This window comes from Pristiophorus japonicus, chromosome 15, assembly GCF_044704955.1.
Source record: "Pristiophorus japonicus isolate sPriJap1 chromosome 15, sPriJap1.hap1, whole genome shotgun sequence".
Classification (NCBI taxonomy): domain Eukaryota; kingdom Metazoa; phylum Chordata; class Chondrichthyes; family Pristiophoridae; genus Pristiophorus; species Pristiophorus japonicus.
Genome location: NC_091991.1, coordinates 139,133,427 through 139,161,083, shown reverse-complemented (window position 1 = coordinate 139,161,083; position 27,657 = coordinate 139,133,427). Strand labels below are relative to the sequence as shown.

At 47.1% G+C, this 27,657-nt stretch overlaps 1 protein-coding gene and 1 long non-coding RNA gene across 12 annotated transcripts in view; one reads left to right on the top strand and one right to left on the bottom strand.

Annotated features, from left to right (window-relative positions):
• Positions 1-27,657, bottom strand: part of rhbdl1 (rhomboid, veinlet-like 1 (Drosophila)) — a 452,859-nt gene that overhangs the window by 285,419 nt on the left and 139,783 nt on the right. The window lies entirely within an intron of this gene.
• Positions 1-27,657, top strand: part of LOC139281078 (uncharacterized) — an 80,366-nt gene that overhangs the window by 33,197 nt on the left and 19,512 nt on the right. The window contains exon 2 of the long non-coding RNA XR_011596817.1: positions 19,572-19,715. This is a non-coding gene — a long non-coding RNA (uncharacterized lncRNA). The remainder of the gene's footprint in view (positions 1-19,571; positions 19,716-27,657) is intronic.

The window sequence follows — 27,657 nt, the reverse complement described above, 5'->3', positions numbered from 1 at the left end:
AGAGGTGGACATTTCATCGAAAATGTGTGCAGTCCGTGTACTTTAGCATCTGCCTCCTCTCTGAGGCTCGAAATTGCTTTGATCCACCAGGGACCGATCTTCCTCTGCCACCTGGTGGTTAGCAGGTTTTGCAGAGCTTGCAGCTCGTCTGCAAGCTCGTTGGAGGTGCCCCATTGTTCCACAGCTCTTGCAAACTTACCCTCTGAAGCGGCATGAATAGGTTGAATGGAAGCCTCCACAATGCCAACAAGGTGTGAATTGCCTTGCATTCATCCTTTGTTGCGGACTCTGAGTCATCTGGGTCACCTGAAGCCTGCTGGCAGTTGCAGACTCGTGGTTTCTGCCCTGTACATTACTGCTCGCAAACACCGTTCCAGTTAATTTATGAACATTGCTAGCACTTGTGTGCTGAGAGATTTGTTTGGTGTTATAATTGGTGGACATAAATGCCTGTGCTATCGCAATGGCCTTACTGAGGGTCGGTGTCTCTACAGTCAAAAGTTTTCGTAGGATGGTCTCGTGGCCAATGCCCAGTACAAAAAAGTATCTGAGCATCTGCTCCAGGTAGCCATCAAACTCACATTATCCTGCAAGTCGCCTTAGCTCGGCGACGTAACTCGCCACTTCCTGACCTTCAGATCGCTGGCACGTGTAGAACCGATACTTTGCCATCAGCACACTTTCCCTTGGGTTAAGATGCTCCCGGACCAGTGTACACAGCTCCTCATACGACTTATCTGTGGGTTTCACTGGAGCCAGAAGATTCTTCATGAGGCTGTAGGTCGGCGCCCCGCAGACCGTGAGGACCGCTCTCCTTCTCCATCCAGCTCATTGGCTACAAAGTACTGGTCTAGCCATTCGACATAGGCTTACCAGTCCTCACCCTCTGAGAACTTCTCCAGGATGCCCACAGTTTGCTACATCTTTGCGTTGGATTCGTATACTCGTCACCAGTTGCTGTGTTCCTAACACAGATGAGACTGCACACAGGGAGGTTAAAGTAACAGTGACCTCAGTCTTTATTAAGACACTCCAGAGTGAGGAACAGGCCTTAGGGGCCAGCTTATATACAGTGCTCCCAACGGATGCTGGGATCGCTTGGGACTTCAGGGGATGCGCTCCCTGGTGGCGGAACATGGGAGTGCATGCTTTACAGATACACAACACTTTGTCTTGCGGAACTTATGCGTAAGGCCTATGCTTTCAGATGCCTCGGTGAATACATCGACTATATCCTGGAGTTCAGTCTCCGAATGTGCGCAGATGCAGGCGTCGTCCGCGTACTGATGTTCAACGACAGAGGTTTGGGTGGTCTTGGACCTGGTCTGGAGGCGTCGTAGGTTAAACAGCTTCCCACTGATTCTGTAGTTTAGTTCCACTCCAGCGGGGAGCTTGTTGACAGTGAGGTAGAGTATACCAGCAAGGAAGATTGAGAAGAGGGTTGGAGCGATGACGCAGCCCTGTTTGACCCCGGTTCAAACCCCGGATGTAGAATGGGTCTGTAATGGATCCGCTGATAAGGATCACGGCCTGCATGTCATCGTGGAGCAGGCGAAGGATGTTGACAAACTTTTGGAAGACGCCGCTCCATAAGCCCTCACGGTCGACAGTGTCAAAGGTCTTTGTAAGATTGACAAAGGCCATGTATAAGGGCTGGCGCTGCTCCCTGCATTTTTCCTGCAGTTGTCATGCTGCAAAGATCATGTCCGTTGTTCCCCGTAGGAGACAAAATCCGCACTGTGACTCTGGGAGGAGCTCTTCGGCCACAGGGAGAAGACGGCTGAGGAGGATTCTAGCGACAACCTTCCCAGTGGTTGATAGCAGGGAGATTCCTCTGTAGTTGCCACAGTCGGATTTGTTCCCCTTTTTAAAAATGGACACAATCACTGCATCTCTGAGATCTCCCGGCATGCTCTCCTCCCTTCAAATGAGATGAGGTCATGTATCCGCACCAAAAGCGTCTCTCCACCATATTTTAGCGTCTCAGCAGGAATTCCATCTGCACCCGTAGCCTTGTTATTCTTGAACTGTTTTATGGCTTTGCCTACCTCTTGCAGCATTGGAGTTTCACTGAGGTGGTGGAAAAGCACTGTATGAGGAGGACACAAAAAACCTGCAAAAGGACATAGACAGGCTAAGTGAGTGGGCAAAAATTCTGCAGATGTTGGAAAGTGTGAGGTTATGCACGTTGGCAGAAAAAAAATCTTAGAGCAAGTTATTATTTAAATGGAGAAAAATTGCAAAGCACTGCAGTACAGCGGGACCTGGGGATCCTGGTGCATGAAACACAAAAGGTTAGTATGCAGGTACAGCAAATGATCAGGAAGGCCAATGGAATCTTGGCCGTTATTGCAAAGGGGATGGAGTATAAAAGCAGGGAAGTCTTGCTACAGTTATACAAGGTATTGGTGAGACCACACCTGGAATACTGTGTACAGTTTTGGTTTCCATACTTAAGAAAGGATATACTTGCTTTTGAGGCAGCTCAGAGAAGGTTCACTAGGTTGATTCCGGAGATGAGGGGGTTGATTTATGAGGAAAGGTTGAGTAGGTTGGGTCTCTACTCATTGGGAATACAGAAGAATGAGAAGTGATCTTATTGTGTAAGATTATGAGGGGGCTTGACAAGGTGGATGAGAGAGGATGTTTCCACTGATAGGGGAGACGAGATCTAGGGGGCATAATCTTAGAATAAGAGGCGGCCCATTTAAAACTGAGATGAAGAGGAATTTCTTTTCTCAGAGGGTTGTGGATCTGTGGAATTCGCTGCCTCAGAAAGCTGTGAAATCTGGGTCATTGAATAAATTTAATAGAGATAAATAGTTTCTTAACTGATAAGGGAATAAGGGGTTATGGGGAGCGGGCAGGGAAGTGGACTTGAGTCCATGATCAGATCAGCCAATATCGTATTAAATGGCAGAGCAGGCTCGAGGGGCCAAATGGTCTACTCCTGCTCCTATTTATGTTCATATGTGAAGCTCTGACTTGCAAACAGCACTTTTATCTGCCATTACAGTGCCCTTACAACTTCAGTGAGAGAATTTAATTGGGGCATTACTAAGTTCGGCAGCATATCATACTCCATGCTATTGCCTGGTGGCGTCAAGCTAGAAGAAGGGCTCTTGGCCATGTTGGCCCACGGATGAGGAGAGGCCGAAGATGTCTGGGGAGAAGGGCTTACCCCCCCCCACGGGTTTACAGGCACCAATGCTCATATCTCCAGTTCTCTGAGAAGTAGTGCTACAGGCAGACTGATGTCTGGACCGCTCTGGAGGCAGCCTTCAATACTCCCCTCAACAGGTATCCGAATTCATTATGGTGTGCTGCATGTTGCACAACTTGGCCATCATGAGAGGCCAGGCATTGCCAATGGGGATTGCATGCCCACCTCAGGAGGAGGAGAACAAACATAGAAACATCGAAATTTACAGCGCAGAAGGAGGCCATTTCGGCCCATTGTGTCCGTGCCGGCCGATAAAGATCCGCAAGGCCCTTGGTCAGCAGCCCTAAAGGTTACATATAAACCTATGAACAATGACAGAAAGGCAAAGAGCACCCAGCCCAATCAGTCCACCTCACATAACAGCGACACCCCTGATAGTGAACCATTCTACACTCCACCCCAACCGGAGCCATGTGATCTCCTGGGAGAGGCAAAAACCAGATTAAAAACCCAGGCCAATTTAGGGAGAAAAATTTGGGAAAATTCCTCTCCGACCCATCCAGGCGATCGAAATTAGTCCAGGAGATCACCCTGGCCATATTGTATTCCCTGCAGTACATGCAACTCTCGATTATCCGTACACGGATCTAATGGAGAACCCACTGCAACGGCACTTTTTAAAAACTGTGATTCTGTCCCGTGTTCTGCTGTACACGACCATTAAACCCACCCCACACACAGTCCTGCACTGACACACAGCATTATCACTACACACAGAGGAAGGGCTTTATTTTATAATCAAGGTTAATGCTGTCTCGACCTTAAAGGAATTCTTGTAGAGCAATCAAATTAACTCGGATCTGGACAGTCTGTCCGCTCATACTGCGACCCATCCTCACGTTATCAGATCGAAGGTAGTGCTCCCAACCCCGCTCTTTTAGGGCACTGTCCAGATGGATCATGCTGGAAGCAAGTTCAGAGGGGCAAAAGATTTATCCAACTCTTCCTTCCTTCCCTGCCGTCCTTCTGTTTTCTGATCTTGGTGAATGTGCTCTTGTGCAGTCTGGCGTATCACTGAGGGTGCCGCCTCTGGGATAAGTAAAGCTGAGTCTCATTTGACCTCCAGCCTTTAGACTGGCCATTGTAAGAAAAAGTAGACACAATATAACTTTACTTTATATTAAAATGAATAAGTGGACAATCCCATCCTGGAGTGCACAGAAGCAGAAAAGCATCAAAGTACTGTATAAATTTGGGACCTAAACTTTCTCGGCAAGTACGTGCACTCGCCCTAGCGGCAAAATCGTTTACCCGGAATAGCCTGGTCCCCGAGGGCCCCGGATAATCGAGAGTTGCCTGTACTTACCAGTGTATCTGTGCTGTCCAACAAAAGGTCATCCAGTCTAATCCCAATTACCAGCTCTAGGTCCATAACCCTGCAGGTTACTGCATTTTAAGTGCCCATCCAATCATCTCTTAAAAGTGATGAGGGTTTCTGCACCACCACTCTTCCAGGCAGCGAGTTCCAGATTCCCACAACCCTCTGCGTAAAGAAGCCCCCCCTTAAATCCCGTCTAAACCTTCCACCAACCAGCTTAAAACTATGCCCCCTTGTAATAGACCCCTCCACCTATGGAAATAGACCCTTGCTATCCACTATATCCAGGCTCCTCAATATTTTGTACACCTCAATGAGGTCTCCTCTCAACCTCCTCTGTTCCAATGAGAACAAACCCAGCCTATCCAATCTGTCCTCATAGCTAAGATTCTCCATTCCAGGCATCATCCTAGTAAATCTCCTCTGCACCCTCTCTAGTGCAATCACGTCCTTCCTATAATACGGCAACCAGAACTGCTGCAGTACTCCAGCTGTGGTCTAATCAAAGTATTATATAATTTAAGCATAACCTCCCTGCTCTTTATATTCTATGCCTCAGCCAATAAAGGCAAGCATTCTGTATACCTTCTTAACCACCTGACCTGCTACTTTCAGGGATCTGTGGACAAGCACTCCAAGGTCCCTTTGTTCATCTACACTATTAAGTGGCCTACCGCTTAATGTATATAACCCTTTTCTTATTAGCCCTCCCAAAGTGCATCACTTCACACTTCTCTGAATTAAATTCCATTTGCCATTGTTTTGCCCACCTGACCAGTAGATTGATATCCTCCTGCAGTCCATGACTTTCCTCTTCAATATCAACCACACAGCCAATTTTAGTGCTGTCTGCAAACTTTTTAATCATACTCCCTATATTCAAATCTAAATTGTTGATATATGCCACAAAAAGCAAGGGACCCAGTACTGAGCCCTGCGGAACCCCACTGGAAACATCCTTCCAGTCACAAAAACATCTATCAATCATTATCCTTTGCTTCCTACCCCAAAGCCAATTTTGGATCCAACTTGTCACTTTGCCCTGTATCCCATGGGCTTTAACCTTCATGACCAGTCTACCATGTGGGACCTTGTCAAAAGCCTTACTAAAGTCCATACATACTACATCGTGCGCACTACCCTCATCGACCCTCTTGGTTACCGCCTCAAAAAATTCAATCAGGTTAGTCAAACACGATCTTCCCTTAACAAATCCTTGCTGATTGTCCCTATTTAATTCTTGCCTTTCCAAATGCAGATTTATCCTGTCTTTCAGGACTTTTTCCAATAATTTTCTCACCACTGAGGTTAGGGTGACAGGCCTGTAATTACTCGGCCTATCCCTTTTTCCCTTCTTAAACAAGGGTACTACATTAGCAGTCCTCCAATTCTCCGGCACCATGCCCAGATCCAAAGAGGACTGTAAAATGATGGGCAAGACCTCTGCTATTTTCTCTTTTACTTCGTCCAACAGCCTGGGATGCATTTCATCCGGGCCTGGGGACTTACCTACTTTCAAAGTTGTTAAACCCCTTAATGCTTCCTCTCTCACTATATTTATTTCATCCAGAATATTACACTCCTCCTCGATAGCAGTATCTGCATTACCCCTTTCCTTTGTGAAAACAGATGCAAAGTATTCGTTAAGAACCCTACCAACATCTTCCGCCTCCACACAAAGATTACCCTGCAGTCCATGACTTTCCTCTTCAATATCACCCACAACGCCCATTTTACCGCTTAAATGACGTATAACGCCAATATATCGCCCATTTTGGCACAAAATGGGAACTGACGGGCTTTTTTAGGAGACTTATCACTGAGCGTTATTTTCCCAATGGCGAGAAAAAATATCACCGCCCGCCCACTTTTTTAGGGCGGAATCAGCAGAATGGGCAAATTCAATGCCCATAATATCGGCCATCGTTATTTTCCGCACGGAATTAACACAGAGATTCAATATTAATGCCCACCCATTGTTTTTAGTCGTAAAGAGCATATTTACCCAAACTAGCGGCCATGGAGATCACCCATCTTTAATTTCACCACCTCGCACACATATCGCCTATCATATCGCTCGCTCAAAAAAACGCCCACAAAAAGTGGAACTAACTGGAATGAATGCCAGTGATGTGGCTTGCATTTGTTAAATCCCACTCTTGCGCGAGGAGCTGATATCAGAAAGATTTGCCTGAAAGAGCGCTGATGTGAGTGACAAAGCTGACACACTGCTGTGTGTGTGCAGCTCAGACATCAATGGTGCACATCACCTTGGTGCCAGTTAAAGTTTACGTTGATTGACGTTAAGTTGTATTTAACCCTTTCATGTTAAGGAATCACCAGTGTGTAACGGTCCAGCTATCTGAGACAATGTGCAACAAGGTTATGTTCAATAACAAAATTTTAATACCAAAATTGGTCTGAAAGCCTAAGTATCACAGCGAATAACACCAAACCCCCGCCCACCCCCCACTTTTTCCACCATTGACATAAATCACATGGTCAACATGTGCAGCAACACAGAATACAAAGGCAAAGCAGGAGCGTGGTCCCCAGACCCCATACATTGCAACAAATTGCATACACCCAGATGGAGATATAACACAGCCATCACCTGCGAACATGCACCTCACTTTCCTTGCCCCCTCTCCTCCTTCTCCCCACCTCTACCCCTTCCCCTCCTCGCTCCACGGCGCCTGGCCAAGGAGCTCCTCAGGCGTTGCCTCATTGTGGGGGGGATGAAAGCAGATGCGGTGGTTGCACGGGTACGGGAGCGGGGGGTGCCAAGGGGGCAACATTCTCTGATGCAGAAGCAGGATCTTAGTCCTTGCTCTCATCTGTCGTTCACAATGGTGGTGCGGAACCTAGGAGTGGAGTGCCGCGCTCGGGGACCACTGGGAGGCCTGTGGCAGCAGTGTTCCTGGCTATCGCATCCAGGGACTCCGCCATGCGTGGAATGTACTCGGTCATGATGGCCAGATGTCGGGATATGCCCCCCAATGCTTCGATGAGCTGGTCACCAATGTCTTCAGTCCTTCTGGACAAGTGTACCATCTCTCCGCTGTCACGTCGTGCTCGTGGAACAGACCTGCCGCGTTAACGAGGCCTCCGCGGGATCGGCGCCGTCCTGGGAACAAATGGGGTACCCTGTGGAGAGGTGCTTGGGGCTGGTACCTCCAGAGTGGAGGCAGGAATGACCGGAGAACCACTAGATGGCCTTGGGATGGAATGAGTTCTGGAGCGTGGTGATGCAGGTTCATCAAAGTCCGCGCTCTCATCCGTCGAGAACAGACCCAGTGGATTGACGGGCGAGAATTGGAGCTCTTCAGCACCAGATGTAGTAGGATCGTCCGCTGACCCCTGCCCCATGCCCCCACCTTCTGGCCTCTGTGGCCTTGCCTGAGGCCGCGCTGCTGACTGAGCTGCAAAACACAAATTAGGTTATTAGAGGAGAAGGGGGTGCTAGGTATGACAAGGTGAGTCCAGCGCTACACACAGCATATGCATAACAAAAGCAGCACTGCTCTCAAAATCATCGCAGACATCACATTTCATGACCATCAACACATTGTGCATTGCAATGATTTTCATTAGGCCAGCATTATTTCTATGACACTTTTAGAAATCATCTATCATATATGATTGTACGGATATGAGTTGGTGTGGCATCTATTGATTTTACATCACGCACTGGTGTAAGTTTTACTCACATGACATCACTTCAGGGTCTGCAGATGTGTCTGTGGCTGTCCGGGGGTGCTTCCCCACGAGTGCTAGCACCCGTTGCTCCATCTCTGTGATGTCGCTGGGAAATGGTGGTCCCCCACTCGTTCGCCTCTGCACGGACTTCATCGGCGATAACTTCTTCTGTAAAAGGTGACAGGATGACATGGCATGAGATCATTGCGTGATGTCATTGTTACGTACTGTCACAGAGACTGATACAACACATAACCGACAGATGTAATCCTGATTATTACGATTATCATTTTTTACCTAAAGACGTACATCGTGACCATAGGCTTTGAGTAAAACATTCCCGGTAAAAGTGCAAGGCCTCACATCTGCTGATAGTCACTCATGACTGTTATAAATCAAATTATATAAATACATAAGTACATGTAAATCAATGTAGTACTTACTCTTGTGGATCCCACAAGGTCGTTCCATCGTTTGCGGCATTGGTTGCCCTCACACACCTCGTTGGTCGCCGACGAGACCACCTCTGCTATCTCGGTCCATATCCTCTGGTAGGCCTTTGGGATGGGCTTCCCACGCCCTCCCTGTGTCAAATCACCCCAGCATGGCTCGACCTCCTGCAAGAGGGAGGCATTTGCCTCGTCCGAGAACCTCCTGGCTCTTTTGCGGCCTCCAATGTGCTCCTCTCCCACCTCACTGCTCTCTCCAGCGTCAGTCTCCACAGCGTGCTGTGATGCCCCCTCCTCTCTCTCCATTATAGGCCAAATTTGGTCAAATATATGGCTGGTAACAGCTACTTTTTGTTTGCTTACTTGCTGTCTACCTCCTTCCTCCCAAAGCAGCCACACCACACCCAGCCACACCTTCAGTCCCTCTGAGCTCTCTCTCTCTCTCCTCTTCTGCGCATGTCATGGTGACCCTTGACCTCCAGAATCACAGGAATTGAGCGTTGCCATGCCGTTGCTAAGGATGGCCACACTTTACGGCAGAAGGTCAAAAAAATTTAACGCTACCGCCCATTTGATATCGCTCACGGTAACGCCCATTTTCAAAAATGTAAACTAGGTGTTTTGAGAATGGGCGAGAAGCCGACGATCTGAAAACCCTTTTTTTTAACCACCCACGCCGGAAATAACGCCCATTTTTGGGCGATAATCACAAAAGTGGAGGTCCTAGCCCATGGTCTCTAATAGGCCCTACCATTTCTTTAGTTACCCTAATGAAGAGGAGCCTGGCAAGACCCCCATTGGATAGCCACACCATCCACAGAGGGAGGCAGCGTGGAGATGCAGTCGGACCAAGAGTCACACGTCGCCAGCTCATAATGGACCAGTTCTCCTAAATGGAGGAAACTGAGGGATGGAGTAATATTGGACCCACTATGTGGCCCCATAAAGGCACATCACCGGTGAACCTTGGAATGATACACAAGACACCAATGGCAAAGGATGAATCATAAATTTTACTGCAACAAAGTAACAAATCCGCACCCCCCCCCCCCACCCCACTAAAAGAAAACCATACAATATACAATGTTATGTTGCAGGGCACTGAGCAACAGTGATGTTCCTTAAATCAATGAAACTTTTTTTAACGCCGCGATTTTCGGCTGAGGCGCAAAAACTTCATTGTGTAACATCTGATTTTGCGTCCCCGATCATGGAACATAATTTTTTTGCCGCGTTTTGCAGACGAGGGCGCAAACTTTTTCCAGGTGTTATCAGTACCGCTCCACTGCCATTACCGCCCCAAAATCTCAATAGCCGAAAATCGAGCCCCAAATTTACAAACAATTCTGTTTCTGGTTACATAGAATTATGTAGAACTTACTGCACAGAAACAGACAATTTGGCCCAACTGGTCTATGCCCCACATGAGCTTCCCCTCCTGGCCTACTTCATCTAACTCTATGAGCATACCCTTCTACTCTTTATTCCCTCATGTACTTATATTGCCTCCCCGTAAGTGCTATTGGATGATAATTAATGACTGGAAAATCAAGAGTACTGTGAATTTGTCCAACTGACTGCCCAATTCTCCAATCAGCACTACTATCCAGTAAGACGCCGCATCTATAGTTTCTAGTTTCTTGACAGACCCACTGCACAAAGCTGTCCTTAACTGAAGCAAATTCACATTCTCATTCAGAAAGACCATAAGGATTGATAATGGAGGAAATGTAATTATCATTGTGGTACAAAAAGAAGCCTTTTTGTGAGGTTAAGGTTAATGCACATTCTATGACTTTGCTGGGCACCTAACCTATGTTGCACCTAAGCTGAGCTTGACCAAAATGGACAAAGCATTCCATTCTCCAGCACAGACATCCCTCAATCTGATGAGCACAAAAATGAACCATGATTTTTGACAATGATGAATAAATAAAATAAAGCAATGATCTCAGTAATACATTATAGTGTCCCATTAAAAGGTATCGGACTGCAGCGAGTGCAATAGCTTAACAGCACTGTGTCTATTTTAGATATGTTGGACCTTAATGGCATTCTGACAGTAACAACCATAAAGAGCAATGACATACATTACCAGCAGCGATTACTACTGTTGCTATGCTGTTCTACATAAGTGTTGGTAACAATGGAACTGCACGCAAAAGCAAAAGTGATAGACTGTTATGATTATGGTTCAGGAAAGAAAACTCTCCAAGATTGCGATATTCATTGTTATATGAATCTGCTTCCTATATCAATCAATCCCATACTCATTTGGTTCTTTGCCAAAGCATTGCAAAGATAGTATATCGACAACGCCTCTGACTCAAACCTGGCGTTGATTTCATACCACTCACATATCACACTAATCATACAAGAATTTAACCTTATTTGTACAAAAACCATACACGAGCTGTAAAGTATCAGCCCTCAGTGAATTTCAACTTCTGTCTATTGCGTGCTTCAGATAATGTTTTTTATAGCGCACGTATAGATGAATTATTTGTGGTTCCTTTGTAATGAATTATTTCTGAGCCTAGCATTTGTTTTGACTCCCAAAATCAGATATGCACACAATAAAGGACACATTTCTCCCTAGCTATTATTTTCATGGTTAAAAATGACTAATTAGAGCTAAATTCTTATACTGGATAAATTTAATTGTAAATCTTCTCATCACAATTACTTATGTGCCAGGGCAAGTGATTGAAATAACTGTATATATTATAACATAAGGATCCTAACAATGTAAAACAATTAAAACTTTACCTATCGACCTTCCAGCAAGTGGCATATAACCACATTGCAATATAATAACTCTGTATCTCAGACTACACATCAGCCTTCAGCCATTGCAAGTGTACACAAAATAAAACATTTTATTGTTTTAAAGTTTAAGGGAGAACAAACTGGTAATTAATTGAATGAGTGTGGTACAAATGAAATATATGGCAGGATTTAGTGATTTACCAAAAAATACCCGACCACAGTCTCGGGGCTACAAACCTCAATCACCCTTCTGCAATCATCAGTTATGTTCCCAACACACCTTTCAGCCGTTTACTTTTTAATAAATCACCTAGTTTCATCATGGATCTTCTAAAAATAACCCAAGCGCAGACTCTCTATTGCGTGGCCCTGAAATGATTCATATCCTTACCTCTTGCAGATTCAGTAAGCTACTCTTTCCTCTCTTGGCTGGTTTCAGTTATTAAATAGGAAAGGACAGGCATTTCAGCTTGTCCTCCTGTGTAAGGCCACTAGTGTCCAAGTTTGTCACACTACAATCAGCTATTAATTTATTTAAAAAAAAGACAATGCCATTGATGAATTGATAGAAAAAAGTGCTGCAAAATTATAATATATACAGGGGAATTATTTCACAGCAAAATTCTTACCTCTTGTGAAATGGGCCAAAGCATAGCATTTGGAGTTCAATTCGGAGAAGTGTGAAGTGATGCACTTTGGGAGGACTAATATGGAAAGACAGTATACTATAAATGGCATGTTTTTGAAATGTGTAGATGAGTAGAGCAACCTTGGTGTCCACATACACAAATCCTTAAAGGTGGAAGGGCAAGTTGAAAGGATGGTTAAAAAAGCATTTGTGTTTATAAATAGAGGAATAGAAAAGAAAAGCAAAGAGATCACGCTTGAACTTTATAAAACGCAGTTTAGGCCTCAGCTGGAGTATTGTGGACAATACTGGGCACCACAATTCAGCAAAAGATGTAAAGGCATTAGAAAGGGTACAGAGGAGGTTTACCAGGATGTTACCAGGGATGAGGAACTTCAGTTATGAGGAGAGGTTGAAAAAGTTAGGACTGTTCTCCTTAGAACAGAGAAGGTTAAGAGGTGACCGAACAGAGGTTTCCAAGATGATGAGAAGTTTTGATAAATAATGAAAAACTATTCTCTCTGGGGAGTGGGTCAATAACTAGAGGTCATGGCCGCAAAATGTGGCACCTTCGCGCCAGTAGTTAAGGCGATTTAAAAAAATAAAATTGCGTCTGCCTCGCTTCCACCCACTTCCAGCGTGGCCTGCACTGTACGCCATCTTGGGGAGGGTGATAGCCATTTTCGACGTCACCACTCCATTCACCTAAACATGCACATTGCCAGTGGCCCTCAAGGTGAGCGTGGGCCTGAGTTTTTTCACTTTTTAATGGTGGGATGTTCCGTAACCGCAAAGGGTACCATTCATTTAATATACAGTTAGTGAGCGACCACGCCCAGCACATCATGCTGGTGCATATCCAGTATCTTGGCAGCAGTCATGATGTCTTCAACCTGCACCAGTCTGCTGTGCCAGCAATTTTCCAGCCACCATATCGAACCCGAAGGTGGCTGCTAGGCAATTAGGGCTATCCGCTCTTCGCCTGGCTGATGACTCTCCTCCATAACCCAATCACTCGTGGCCAACACTCATATAAATGACAGCCATGCTGCCATGAGGAACGTCATCGAGCAGATTATCGGGGTGCTCAAGCAACGGTTCCTTTGCCTTGACTGCTCAGGAGGAGCTCTCCAGTACTCATTAAAGCAGGTGTCCCAATTCGTAGTGGTCTGCTGCATCCTCCACACCTTGGCCATCACAAAGGTACAGCCCTCGCCACCACGGGTTCAACCATCACCTCAGGAGGAGGAGGAAGGAAGGGAGGAGGCAACCTGCAAATCCACGTTCAGGACGGGCTGTCCATAGCGCATCCTCAGACTCCGCTTCCCCGGAATGAAATCCAAGATCCCTGTTGCTCAACACTTCACCATCTTGCCATCCCTCTGTCACAGAACATCCTCTTGACCATAATGCTGAAATGAAAGCCACCATAAAAAAAACATTCCAAACATAGTTTATAAATGATTCGTACTACATAACAAAGTTAACTAATCATCCCTGTGCATTCCCTTCGTGCCCGCTTTTTGTGTGTCTTTGCCTATCCTAGTGCTCCTACGAAGTGCTACCTCAGTCACTGCAGCATGGCTGGTGGAAAGCTGCTGACCTTCAGTGGGCAAGACGGCAGATGGACTTGCAGGATGACCTCGAGCAGCTCTGGGCCTAGAAGGCCAAGCTGTAGATTGTGCCACCTCAGTATGGGCGGCAGGCTGACGGGCAACACAGCAAGGGCACTGGAGGAATGGCAGTGATGGAAATACGAATGCTGTCATCCTGAGAGAGGGCAGCAGATTCATGCTCCATGGAGCCACTGGCACTCCCCTGGGGTGGCGCCTCAGCAATCCTAGTAATCTGTTGGAGGACAGAATGCTGCACTGCTGCGAGACCCTGCAAGCCCCTTTCCACACTGGTAAACGCAGCCCCAATGGCAGCAGTCTGAGCTTGTGTGGCAGCACTCAGATGTTGGGTCACTTCCATTTCTGCTGCAATGGAAGTGGAGGCATCGCCCATCTGGTGCTGCATCATGGTTGCTTCAACAGTGTTCTAATGGAGTTGCCCATCACTTTGATCCTGGCAATTATGGGCTCCAAGTTCTCCATAAAGCCCTGTGCAAGGTTGGGGCCGGACTCCTCCATGCTCCTTGACAGTGACAATAGGCCTGCCAAAGCACAAAGCATTTTTGTGTCCATGCCCATCACCCTTCTTCTGAAAGCCACCCCATTGAAGTCCTCATCTGACTCCTCTGAAGCAGAACTCATGTGCAACCTCGCCATCCAGGGAGCTGGTACCTGCGCTACCCTTTCCCCATGCCCTGGCTGCAGGCTACTCATGCCCAGTGACTCACCACATGCAGATCCTATCTCCATACTACCTCTAAAGTATGTGCAATGCCAGTTTCTGAGTTGGTGCCTGCGAGTGTCAGATTGAATGACGGTGTCTCTTCTTCTCCATCACTTTCTTGTTCTTCCTGCATAGGCAGGACTGATTTGAATTCTTGGGTATCTGAAAGGAGAAAGGCACAAGGGTAGTATTGTGCTGAGGGGAGGGAGGGGGGAAAGCAAGATGTGCATGCTTACATCATCAGCAGCTTGTAAGTGAGATGAGATTGTGAGATGAGGGAGAAATGGGATGTGAGAAGGAGGATTGGATATGAGCATACTGTCATCATCAATGGGTTCAGCCTCGCCAATTGCCATGGCCTCAGTGACGACCCCTCCAATGATGTCTAGCACTGTCTCCTCCAGCTGTCTCAGGATAGTCAGCCCTGCATATTATCTGCTGCTGGCGCCAGTTAAGCTTCACCTTGACCTACAAGAGAAAGATGTGTCAGTAAGCGTGGTGCAATGTGTTTGGGTTGAATAGCTGGCAGTGTGTGCAAGCTGTGAGATATGGGTGTGAGGCTTGCAACAGAGGTAAGTGTGTGAGGGTGAGGTGAAGCTATGGTTGTGAGGTATGAATCTATATTGCTAGAGATTGTTGGGTGAATGATGGGGGTGTGGTGCATTGAGCAGTGTGTGAGGCTAGTGGTGCAGTTGGTGGGATATGGCATTTAAAGATGCATTCACTGACCTTGACCACTCGTGCAAGGTCATTAAACTTCTTCCTGCACTGGATCCAGTTCCTGGAGGAAAGATTGGTGGTAACTAACCATCTCAGCAATCTGCTCCCACTGTCCTTTTACAGTCAGTCTCTAGGGCCTCCTGGCCCCCTGCGGGCAGACGACTTGACTCATCCACCAAAGCCTCCAGTGCTGTGAACCTAGACACCCTTTCTTCGCCCTGTTGAGCCATAGCTACCTTACACTTTCCTTTGCAACAATTACAATTAAGTGCTTATTTCAGAAAGCACCTCCCCTTTAAGAAGGGCAGACTGCGATTCAAACTGCAGGCTAGCTTTAAATAGAGATAAGTTCCCACAAAATTGGGCCTCCTGCTGAATACTCAGCCAACCAGCAGCTCTCAGAGCTGGGCTCAACGCTTCAATTGTGTTAATTAGCAGAAACACGAATGTTTAGTGTTGCCTGCACTACTTTCAACGTTTTCAGCCCCTTCAATTCAAAATCATTGGAATAAGCTGCAGAGGGGAGGTGAGGAGAAAGTTTTCATTCAGAGAGTTGTTGGGAATCTGGAATGTTCTACCTGGAAAGGTGGTGGAAGCTAATTCCATAAATAATTTTAAAAGGCGGTTGGACGGTTACTTGAGGATGAGGAACTTATTGGGTTACAGACAAAAAGCAGGGATGTGGGACGAACCACGATTCAGAGAGCCAGCACAGGCACGACAAGCAGAATGGGCTCCTTCTGTGCTGTAAGTGTCTATGATTCTCTTAATTGAGCTCATTATAGCTACACCTTCTGATGTTGGGGTTAAACACAATAATTACCCACCACAAGATAAATTCCAAAAATTAGGATTAAACCTGATAAAAGCTGGAAGCATCTATATCAACTTGCTGCAGTTCAGGTGTGACACATGCAATTGCTTTTCCTGTTTGGTGCAGGGAGCACTTCATCTTCTCTGCTAACTGATGGGCAGCATTGACAGAGGCTGCACCTTCAGCTGTGTCACATACAGATGGCTGAAAAATGTTCCATGGGTGAGGGGTGATAAGAATGTAACTAATGTTTAAAGTATTTTTTTTGTCCTTCCAAACTTGATTTGTCAGTTGAACCCAACGTTTTCAGGTTACAAACATTGCGTTTCATTGTCGACCTACAAAAGCCCATCTTTGCTCAGAATTTTTTGACCTGAATTCATGAAAAAAAGCAAAAAAATCAGAGTTTAATTAGAGCTACACTCTATCATCACAATTGTGTATAACAACCCTCCTGGTTGAGGATTGCAATCTCAATCTCACAATTCCTACAGTGAAAAGTGGTGCAGAAAATCCTGGCTATGTCTTTATCAAGTCTAAAGCAAAAAGGAGTTCATGTACACAGATCCTGCCAGTTGGAGGTGTAGAATCACAGAAAAAGCTGTCTAAGGACAGAACATGGATTAAGCAGGAGGCAACCTAGTGGGGAGAGACATGAAGGAACGAAAAAAAAATTAAAGCACATGATCTCATCCAGCCATAAGAATATGGTATGATTAGCATACTCTCAGAATGGCAGGGAAACGAGGTTTTAAGAGCTTCCTGAGAACTATGTATTTGTTCTTTGTTGCTATAAGAACATAAGAAATAGGAACAGGAGTAGGCCATACAGTCCCTCGAGCCTGCTCCGCCATTCAATATCATGGCTGATCTGATCATGGACTCAGCTCCACCTCACTGCCCGCTCCCCATAACCCCTTACCATTTAAGAAGCTGTCCATTTCTATCTTATTCAATGTCCCAGCATCCACAGCTCTCTGAGGCAGCAAATTCCACAGATTTACACCCTCAAAGGGAAGAAATTTCTCCTCGTCGCTGTTTTAAATGGGCAGCCTCTTATTCTAAGATCGTGCCCTCTAATTCTAGTCTCCCCCATCAGTGGAAACATCCTCTCTGCATCCACCTTGTCAAGCCCCCTCATAATCTTATACATTTCGATAAGATCACCTCTCATTTTTCTGAATTCCAATGAGTAGAGGCCCAACCTACTCAACCTTTCCTCATAAGTCAACCCCCTCATTCCCGGAATCAACCTAGTGAACCTTCTCTGAACTGCCTCCAAAGCAAGTATATCCTTTCGTAAATATGGAAACCAAAACTGCACGCAGTATTCCAGGTGTGGCCTCACCAATACCTTTATATAGCTGTAGTAAGACTTCTCTGCTTTTATACTCCATCCCCTTTGCAATAAAGGCCAAGATACCATTGGCCTTCCTGATCACTTGCTGTACCTGCATGCTATCCTTTTGTGTTTCATGCACAAGTACCCCCAGGTCCCGCTGTACTGCAGCACTTTGCAATCTTTCTCCATTTAAATAATAACTTGCTATGATTAGTCTTGACTTTTGAGGCATTGGCAAGTGTTCTCATTACTCTACATATTTTTTGTTATAGGCAGAAGGTATGTTATTGGACCTGATTTTCACCTTTGTGGTTGCAGGTGGACATTCAGGGAAATTAACTTGCATAAACTCACCCTATCCATTGTGCACCTTTCATTAATATAAATGTGTCAGAATTCCTGCATCTAGCTAGGTCAAGACTACAGATGTGTATGCAGAAGATGGAGTTCATCTTCAGTAATTATGTGTTCATTCTGACCTACCAACACTCCTGTCTGTCCTCCCAGGGGATTTGCAGGATCTGGCAGAGACATCGCTGGTGGTATTTCTCCACCGATATGATCCATGTTTCTGAGCCATACAGGAGGGCGGGTATCTCTGCAGCCCATGAGCTTGGTGCCAGATTTGAGGGCCTGATCTACAAATACTCTCTTCCGGAGGCTGCGCTGGCGCACTGGAGGTGGTGTTGAACCTCGTCGTCGATGTCTGTCCTTGATGATAATAGACTCACGAAGTATGGAAAGTGGTCACGTTTGTCCAGGGCCACGCCGCGGATCTTGATGACCCATTGAGGCACTGTCCGTGTTGGGCAGGCCACATTGTTCGCATGCCTGATGCAAGACTCCCAGGACAAGCACTCTACTCGGAGCTCCTACACGGCAAGCGAGCCCCAGATGGGCAGAGGAAATGTTTCAAGGACACCTTGAAAGCCTCCTTGATAAAATGCAACATCCCCACTGACACCTGTGAATCCCTGGCCAAAGACCGCTCTAAGTGGAGGAAGAGCATCCGAGAGGGCGCAGAGCACCTAGAGTCTCGTCACTGAGAGCGTGCAGAAAGCAAGCGCAAGCAGCGGAAGGAACGTGCGGCAAACCAGTCTTCCCGCCCACCCTCTCCTTCAATGACGGTCTGTCCCACCTGTGACAGAGACTGTAATTCCCGAATCGGACTGTTCAGTCACCTAAGGACTCACTTTTAGGGTGGAAGCAAGTCTTCCTCGATTTCGAGGGACTGCCTATGATGATGACCAACACTCCCAGGTTGGGTGAGCGTGAGATTTAACTCACCGCCCAACCCCCTCGGGGCACAATCTCACACCTCCATGGATTAAGCCAGTAATTCGCAGCTTTAGTCCAATGTCTCTGCTGTTTTCTGTCACTCTTCAGCAATAACTGAAGAATATCAATGCCAGTCACTGCATCAGCAGTAACATGTTAATTAACTTGCCCACCTCCACCCTACTTCAGTCTATCTCCAGCTAAAACCTAAGTATATGCCTTTGTCACCTCCAGATCAAATCAGTCCAATGCTCTCTTGGCTGACTCCCAAACTCTACGGTGTGTAAACTTCAGTTCAACCAAAATTCTGCCACCCGTATCCTATCCTGCACAAAGACTTGTTCACTCATTTCCTCATCTTTACTAGTTTCCAGTCCCCCAACAACTCAAATTAAAAAATTGTCCTGCTTAAATCCCATCATGCACTCAATCTTGCCTATTTCTATAACCTCCTCCAGCTCTACAATCTGCTTCCGACTCTCCATTTCTCTGATTTTGATCACTTGTACACCCACCCCGCCCCACAGCTGCCTAGGCTCACACTCTGGAATTCCCTTACTAAGTACCCTCTACTTCTCCACCTTCCTCTCCTCCTTAAAGTCCACTTCTTTGACCAAGCTTTTGGACAGCCCTCCTAATCTCTCCTTTGTTGGTTAGAAACATAGGAATTGCTTGGCGGAAAAAAGACCAAAGTTCAAATGTGCCTTATACAATCCTGGTAGTCACATGGTACAATAATAATGGAGTTGTTCACTAATTATGGCAATCAACCTCTATTAATTAGTCTACGACAGCCCCCGACATGAGGCAAGGGAAACCTCCACCAGCGGAATGCTTTGGGAACCATAGGTCCAAAGAAACCTGTTCCTCCCAAGCACGCTACACATACTACATGTTTCAAATTACTCATATACCTTAACCCCAAATATTATTTTCTGAAAGAAATCTTCCTGATTCGCATTTGAATTAATCAACGCTATCTTCTTCCACCTAGGCAGCCTGTTTCAGAGATTTACCACTCTCTCACTGAAATAATGGGTAGATTTTGACTTTTTGGCAATGGAAGAGAAGAAATAGGAGTCCCCCTGCATCTCGACAGATTAAACACTGAAAATCGTCCAGAGCTGCCGCCAGCAAGGTAAGATACAGTTGAGGTCAATGCGCAGACTCCGAATAGCTCCAACCTAAAATCGTAATGGGGGTCCTATTTATGTTATAGGACCCCAATTTCCATATTAAGAGGGACATATCACCTGAATCAGATGGGCGCTTTGGGCACCCAGCAGTAGGCCCCTTTTAAAATGGAGCCAGCCGCATCACCAGTGTTAATGGGGTGGTGATAAGGCTACTTACTCCATTTGTAGCCGTTACTGCCCTGTTAACATCCAATTTACTCATCATAATAAGCTCATCATAATCCCTCCGCTCCCTCAATCATTCTGGTTGCCCACTTTTGTATCCTTTCAAGAGCTGCAATATCCTTTCTGTAATGCAGTGACTAGAACTGTACAGTATTGTAAGTGCAGTCACACCAATGATTTATAAAGTGGCATGATTACCTCACTATTTTGCCTTAATATTGAGCCTTTAATTCATCCCAACATCTGAATTGTTTTACTCACTGCCACTGGGCAGTGTTGCAATAGCTTCACTTTATTGGCGTCCAGGACCCCTAGATCTCTTTCATGTTCCATGCACATTATTTTCTTTCAATTTAAGTAATAGTCTGTTCTTGGATTTTTTTGTCCTCAATGCAGTTTGCATTTCTTTTGATTGAATTTAACTTGCCACCTGTCTGCTCAATTCCAAAGTATATTAAAATCCTCCTGTATCTCATCAGGTTCAGCTTGGCAGTATAATACCTTTAATAGCTTTGTATCATCTGCAAATTTAGCCACTCTACTTGGGACTCCAAGCTCCAGTTCAACATCCAATTTTTTTCTTTACACCTCTGTAAAGTACATTGGGATATTTTTTTCTGTGTTAAAAAAAAATTGTTTTTGTTGACCTCAGTTGGCTAAGCCTTTCTCTGAAAAATACCTTGTCGGCCTGGACTTTCTTCCACAGGCACAACCCGGAAGTTATATCAGAATTTGCCCGAAACTGTGCCCATTTGACCGATGTCTTTGCCGATGTTAAAAATCGCCCACGCAGCCTCTCAACTCATTAGAATATGCCCAGACTCAAAATGGGTATAAATTGGCACAAATCAGTGGAAACAATCAGGGGCCATATAAACACCAAACCCACACCAGTATATTTCTTCTATGAGTTTCAACTCATTTAACAGTCATTCATGCATATCAGACACAGCATTTTTAAGAATCTGCAATCACGGTAGCTTTTCAATTTTTAATGTGACTTATATTTTGCCTCAAAAATGTATTAAAAGAAACAGACAATAGAGAGCAGGTCTCAGTAAGGATAATTTTTTTTAAATGCTCAAAAAATTGACATTAAAAGACAAGAAAAATTATTTTGTTTTCTGCTGCGTCTGAAAATCTAGACACAATGTTGAGGGACCAATGAACAAGCGCAGTTAGAGGATACTCGCATTTGAGAGTCGCAGGTGTTGTGCATCTGTAAAGCATGCATCTCCCAAAGATCCCAGCATTCATTGGGAGCACTATATATAAGCCGGCCCCCTAAGGCCTGTTCCTCACTCTGGAGTGTCTTAATAAAGACTGAGGTCATTGTTACTTTAACCTCCCTGTGTGCAGTCTCATCTGTGTTAGGAACACAATAACTGGCGACAAGCATACGAATCCAACGCAAAGATGTAGCAAACTGTGGGCATCCTGGAGAAGTTCTCGGAGGGTGAGGACTGAGAAGCCTATGTCGATCGGTTAGACCAGTACTTTGTAGCCAATGAGCTGGACAGAGAAGGAAGCGCTGCAAAAAGGAGAGCGGTCCTCCTCACGGTCTGCGGGGCACCGACCTACAGCCTCATGAAGAATCTTCTGGCTCCAGTGAAACCCACAGATAAGTCGTATGAGGAGCATCTTAACCCGAGGGAGAGCGTGCTGATGGCGAGGTATCGGTTCAACACGTGCCAGTGATCTGAAGGTCAGGAAGTGGCGAGTTACGTCACCGAGCTAAGGCGACTTGCAGGACAATGTGAGTTTGATGGCTACCTGGAGCAAATGCTGAGAGACTTTTTTGTACTGGGCATTGGCCACGAGACCATCCTACAAAAACATTTGACTGTAGAGACACCGACCCTCAGTAAGGCCATTGCGATAGCACAGGCGTTTATGTCCAACAGTGATAACACCAAACAAATTTCTCAGCACACAAATGCTAGCAATGTTCATAAATGAACTGGAACTGTGTTTGCGAGCAGAAATGTACAGGGCAGAAACCACGAGTCTGCAACTGCCAGCAGGCCTCAGGTGACCCAGATTCCCCAACAAAGGATGAATGCAAGGCAATTCACACCTTGTTGGCATTGTGGAGGCTTCCATTCAGCCTATTCATGCCGCTTCAAAGGCTGCAAGCTCTGAAAAACTTGCTAACCATCACGTGGCAGAGGAAGATCGATCCATGGTGGATCAAAGCAATTTCGAGCCTCAGAGAGAGGAGGCAGATGCTGAAGTACACGGGGTGCACTCATTTTCGACGAAATGTCCACCTATAATGCAAAATGTAAAATTGAATGGCTTACCTGGAACCATGGAACTGGACACTGGCGATAGCCAATCCATCATGAGTAAAAAGATGTTTGAGAGACTGTGGTGCAACAAGGCACTCAGACCAGCCCTGAGCCCCATCCACACGAAACTGAGAACGTACACCAAAGAGCTTATCACTGTCCTGGCCAGCGTCATGGTCAAGGTCACCTATGAGGGCACCGTGCACGAACTGCCACTCTGGATTGTCCCGGGCGATGGCCTCACACTGCTTGGAAGGAGCTGGCTGGGCAAAATCCGCTGGAACTGGGATGACATCTGAGCACCATCACATGTCGATGAGGCCTCATGTACCCAGGTTCTTAACAAATTTCCTTCCCTTTTTGAGCCAGGCATTGGAAACTTTTCCGGGGCGAAGGTGCGGATCCACTTGGTCCCAGAGGCACGACCCATTCACCACAAGGCGCGAGCAGTACCTCACATGATGAGGGAGAGAGTGGAAATCGAGCTGGACAGGCTTCAACGCAAGGGCATCATCTCCCCAGTGGAATGCAGCGAGTGGACCAGCCCGATTGTTCCAGTACTCAAAAGTGATGGCACGGTCAGGATTTGTGGTGATTATAAAGTAACTATTAATCGTTTCTCGCAACAGGACTAATACCTGCTACCTAAGGCAGATGACCTATTTGCGACGTTGGCAGGAGTCTTCGAAGGGCCTCACCTGCATCAACACGCACAAGGAACTGTTCATCTACAACAGATGCCCATTTGGAATTCGGTCGGTTGCAGCGATCTTCCAGAGAAACATGGAGAGACTACTCAAGTCGGTACCACGCATGATGGTTTTACAGGATGACATATTGGTCACGGGTCGGGACACCGTCGAGCACCTACAAAATCTGGAGGAGGTCCTCCGGCGACTGGATTGCGTAGGGCTGCAGCTGAAGAGGTCGAAATACGTCTTCATGGCAACAGAAGTGGAGTTTTTGGGGAGAACGATCGCGGCGGATGGCATTCGGCCTACAGATGCCAAGACAGAGGCTATCAGGAATGCGCCCAAGCCACAGAACATCACGGAGCTGCGGTCGTTCCTGGGACTCCTCAACTATTTTGGTAACTTCCTACTGGGGTTAAGCACCCTCTTAGAGCCCTTACATGTGTTACTGTGTAAAGGTGAGAACTGGGTATGGGGAAAAAAACAAGTAATTGCTTTTGAAAAAGCCAGAAACATTTTATGCTCTAACAAGCTGCTTGTATTGTATAACCCAGATAAAAGACTTGTGCTAGCATGTGATGCGTCGTCGTACGGAGTCGGGTGTGTATTACAACAAGCTAACGTTGCGGGAAGTTGCAACCTGTCGCCTATGGCTCCAGGAGCTTGTCTAAGACCGAGAGGGCCTACAGCATGATTGAGAAAGAGACATTAGCGTGTGTGTTCGGGGTAAAGAAAATGCATCAGTACCTGTTTGGCCTCAAATTTGAGCTGGAAATCGATCACAAGCCCCTCATATCCCTGTTCGCTGAAAACAAGGGGATAAATACTAATGCCTCAGCCCGCATACAAAGGTAGGCACTCGCGATGTCAGCATATAACTATACCATCCACCACAGGCCAGGCATCGAGAACTGTGCAGATGCTCTCAGTCGGCTACCATTGCCTACCACGGGGGTGGAAATGGCGCAGCCTGCAAACTTGTTGATGGTGGTGCAGCCCGCAGACTTGTTGATGGTCATGGAAGCGTTTGAAAATGATAAATCACCTGTCACGGCCCGCCAGATTAGGACTTGGACCTGCCAAGATCCTCTGCTGTCCCTAGTAAAAAACTGTGTACTGATGGGAGCTGGGCCAGCATCTCCATTGAAATGCAAGAGCGAATCAAGCCGTTCCAACAGCGACAGGACGAGCTGTCCATTCAGGCAGACTGCCTGTTGTGGGGTAACCGTGTAGTGCTACCCAAAAAGGGCAGGGAAACGTTCATCTCGAATCTCCATAGCACACAGAGATTTAGATAGGTTAAGCGAATGGGCTAAGGTTTGGCAGATGGAATACAATGTCGGAAAATGTGAGGTCATCCACCTTGGGAAAAAAAACAGTAAAAGGGAATATTATTTGAATGGGGAGAAATTACAACATGCTGCGGTGCAGAGGGACCTGGGGGTCCTTGTGCATGAATCTCAAAAAGTTAGTTTGCAGGTGCAGCAGGTAATCAGGAAGGCAAATGGAATGTTGGCCTTCATTGCGAGAGGGATGGAGTACAAAAGCAGGGAGGTCCTGCTGCAACTGTACAGGGTATTGGTGAGGCCGCACCTGGAGTACTGCGTGCAGTTTTGGTCGCCTTACTTAAGGAAGGATATACTGGCTTTGGAGAGGGTAGAGACGATTCACTAGGCTGATTCCAGAGATGAGGGGGTTTCCTTATGATGATAGATTGAGTAGACTGGGTCCTTACTCGTTGGAGTTCAGAAGGATGAGAGGTGATCTTATAGAAACATTTAAAATAATGAAAGGGATAGACAAGATAGAGGCAGAGAGGTTGTTTCCACTGGTCGGGGAGACTAGAACTAGGGGGCACAGCCTCAAAATACGGGGGAGCCAATTTAAAACCGAGTTGAGAAGGAATTTCTTCTCCCAGAGGGTTGTGAATCTGTGGAATTCTCTGCCCAAGGAAGCAGTTGAGGCTAGCTCATTGAATGTATTCAAATCACAGATAGATAGATTTTTAACCAATAAGGGAATTAAGGGTTATGGGGAGCGGGCGGGTAAGTGGAGCTGAGTCTACGGCTAGATCAGCCATGATCTTTTTGAATGGCGGAGCAGGCTCGAGGGGCTAGAGGGCCTACTCCTGTTCCTAATTCTTATGTTCTTATGTATAGTAACAATGAAAGCGATAACCAGATCCCACGTGTGGTGGCCCGGTATCGACTCTGACATAGAGTCCTGTGTACGGCAGTGCCGCGTGTATGCTCAGTTGAGCAACATGCCCAGAGAGGCACCACTAAGTTTGTAGTCCTGGCCCTCCAGACCATGGTCAAGGATCCATGTCGACTATGCGGGCCCGTTTCTTGGTAAAATGTTCCTGGTGGTGGTGGATGCTTTTTCAAAATGGATTGAACGTGAAATAATGTCGGGAAGCACCGCCACCGCCACCACTGAAAGCCTGAGGGCCACGTTTGCTACTCACAGCCTGCCTGACACACTGGTCAGTGACAACGGGCCATGTTTCACCCGTGCCGAATTTAAAGAATTCATGACCCGCAATGGGATCAAACATGTCACCTCGGCCCCGTTTAAATCAGCCTCCAATGGGCAGGCAGAGCGGGCAGTACAATCAAACAGAGCCACAAACGAGTCACAGAAGGTTCACTCCAAACCCACCTGTCCTGAGTACTGCTCAGCTACCGCACGAGACCCCACTCGCTCACAGGGGTGCCCCCGGCTGAGCTACTCATGAAAAGGACACTTAAAACCAGACTCTTGCTCATTCACCCCAACCTGCATGATCAAGTAGAGAGCAGGCGGCAGTAAGAAAATGTAAACGATGGTCACACCACTGTGTCACGGGAAAGTGATCTGAATGACCCTGTGTATGTGCTGAACTGTGGACATGGTCCCAAGTGGATCGTGGGTGCGATGATAGCTAAAGAAGGGAGTAGGGTGTTTGTAGTCAAACTAGACAGTGGACAAATTTGCAGAAAGCACCTGGACCAAATGAGGCTGCGGTTCACAGACTGCCCTGAGCAACCCATAGCAGACACCACCTTTTTCGAGCCCACAACACACACCCAAAGGATCAACGACACCACCCCAAACCAGGAAATTGAACCCATCATGCCCAACAGCCCAGGCTCACCCAGCAGCCCTGCAGGGCCAACAACACACCAGCCCAGCGAGGGCACAGCCAACACACCAGAACAGACATTTGTACCGAGGCGGTCCACCAGGGAAAGAAAGGCTCCCGACCGCCTCACCTTGTAAATAGTTTTCACTTTCACTTGGAGGGGGGGGCGGGGAAGTGATGTTGTGTATCTGTAAAGCATGCACTCCCATGTTCCGCCACCAGGGAGCGCATTCCCTGAAGTCCCAAGGGATCCCAGCATACCTTGGGAGCACTGTATATAAGCCGGCCCCTAAGCCTGTTCCTCACTCTGGAATGTCTGAATAAAGACTGTGGTCATTGTTACTTTAACCTCCCTGTGTGCAGTCTCATCTGTGTTAGGAACACAATAGGAGGCACGTCCAGTTTTGTGGGTGGAGATTCATTCAGACTGAAGGTTAGATGGACAGGCATAAAGGATCCAGGAAACGTGAGTGTATTGTAGTTAGGTGCGGAACTCATTTACGCCCAAAATTCGGCGATTTGTTAAGTTACGTAATTTGTTTGCGCGCAGATCACTTGTGTATGTGGGCACAAATGCAGAGGAAACTCTAGGCCGTCATGTTTAATGAAAATTATGTCTTTGCCTTGGGTATATGGCTACAACTCTCACACCTAGGATTTACCCAGTGCTGACAGCTCTGAGTAAAATGTCTCTTCGTGTCATGTGGTCCAGAGCTACACGGAAAAACCCGGCAGGCATAATGCCAACATTTAAAAATTGTGGTGGGAAAAGGTTATAACAAAAAGTAATGTTTTCCATTATCTATATAATGATAATAGGCAGTTTTTGTCTGTCCTGGGGTGGGGCCGGGGACTGGGAACACATGGTTCGGACTATTGGACAGTTCCATGACCAATGGACAATCAGGGCCCGCCTGGCCTCGCAACCAATCAGGCAGCGAGTGATGGGTCTGCTCCAACGAGGAGGTAGCAGTGGATGCGGCGGGGCCAATGGGCGCGAGAGTTGCTGCGGAGCCGAGAGGAGCGCGTGGCGCTAGCAGCAGATGATAGAGAGAAGGAGGGGAAGAGAGAGAGGGAGGGGAGGGGGGAGAGAGAGGGAGGGGAGGGGAGGGGGGGGGAGAGGGGGAAGGAAGGGAGGGGAGAGGGGGAGGGAAAGAAGGGGGAGAGGGGGAGGGAAGGGAGGGGGAGAGGGGGAGGGAAGGGAGGGGGAGAGGGGGAGGGAAGGGAGGGGGAGAGGGGGAGGGAAGGGAGGGGGAGAGGGGGACGGAAGGGAGGGGGAGAGGGGGAGGGAAGGGAGGGGGGAGGGAATGGAGGGGGGAGGGAAGAGTGGAAGGGAAGGGAGGGGGGAGAGTGGAAGGGAAGGGAGGGGGGAGAGTGGAAGGGAAGGGAGGGGGAGAGTGGAAGGGAAGGGAGGGGGAGAGTGGAAGGGAAGGGAGGGGGAGAGTGGAAGGGAAGGGAAGGGGAAGGGGAAGGGAGGGGGAGGGGAAGGGAGGGGGAGAGGCAGAGTAGGGAGAAGGGGGAGGTAGAGTGGGGGGGAGGGGGTGTGGAGGGAGGGGAAGAGAGAAAGGGTAGGGAGGGGGAGAGAGGAGAGAGGGAGGGAGGTAGGGAGGGA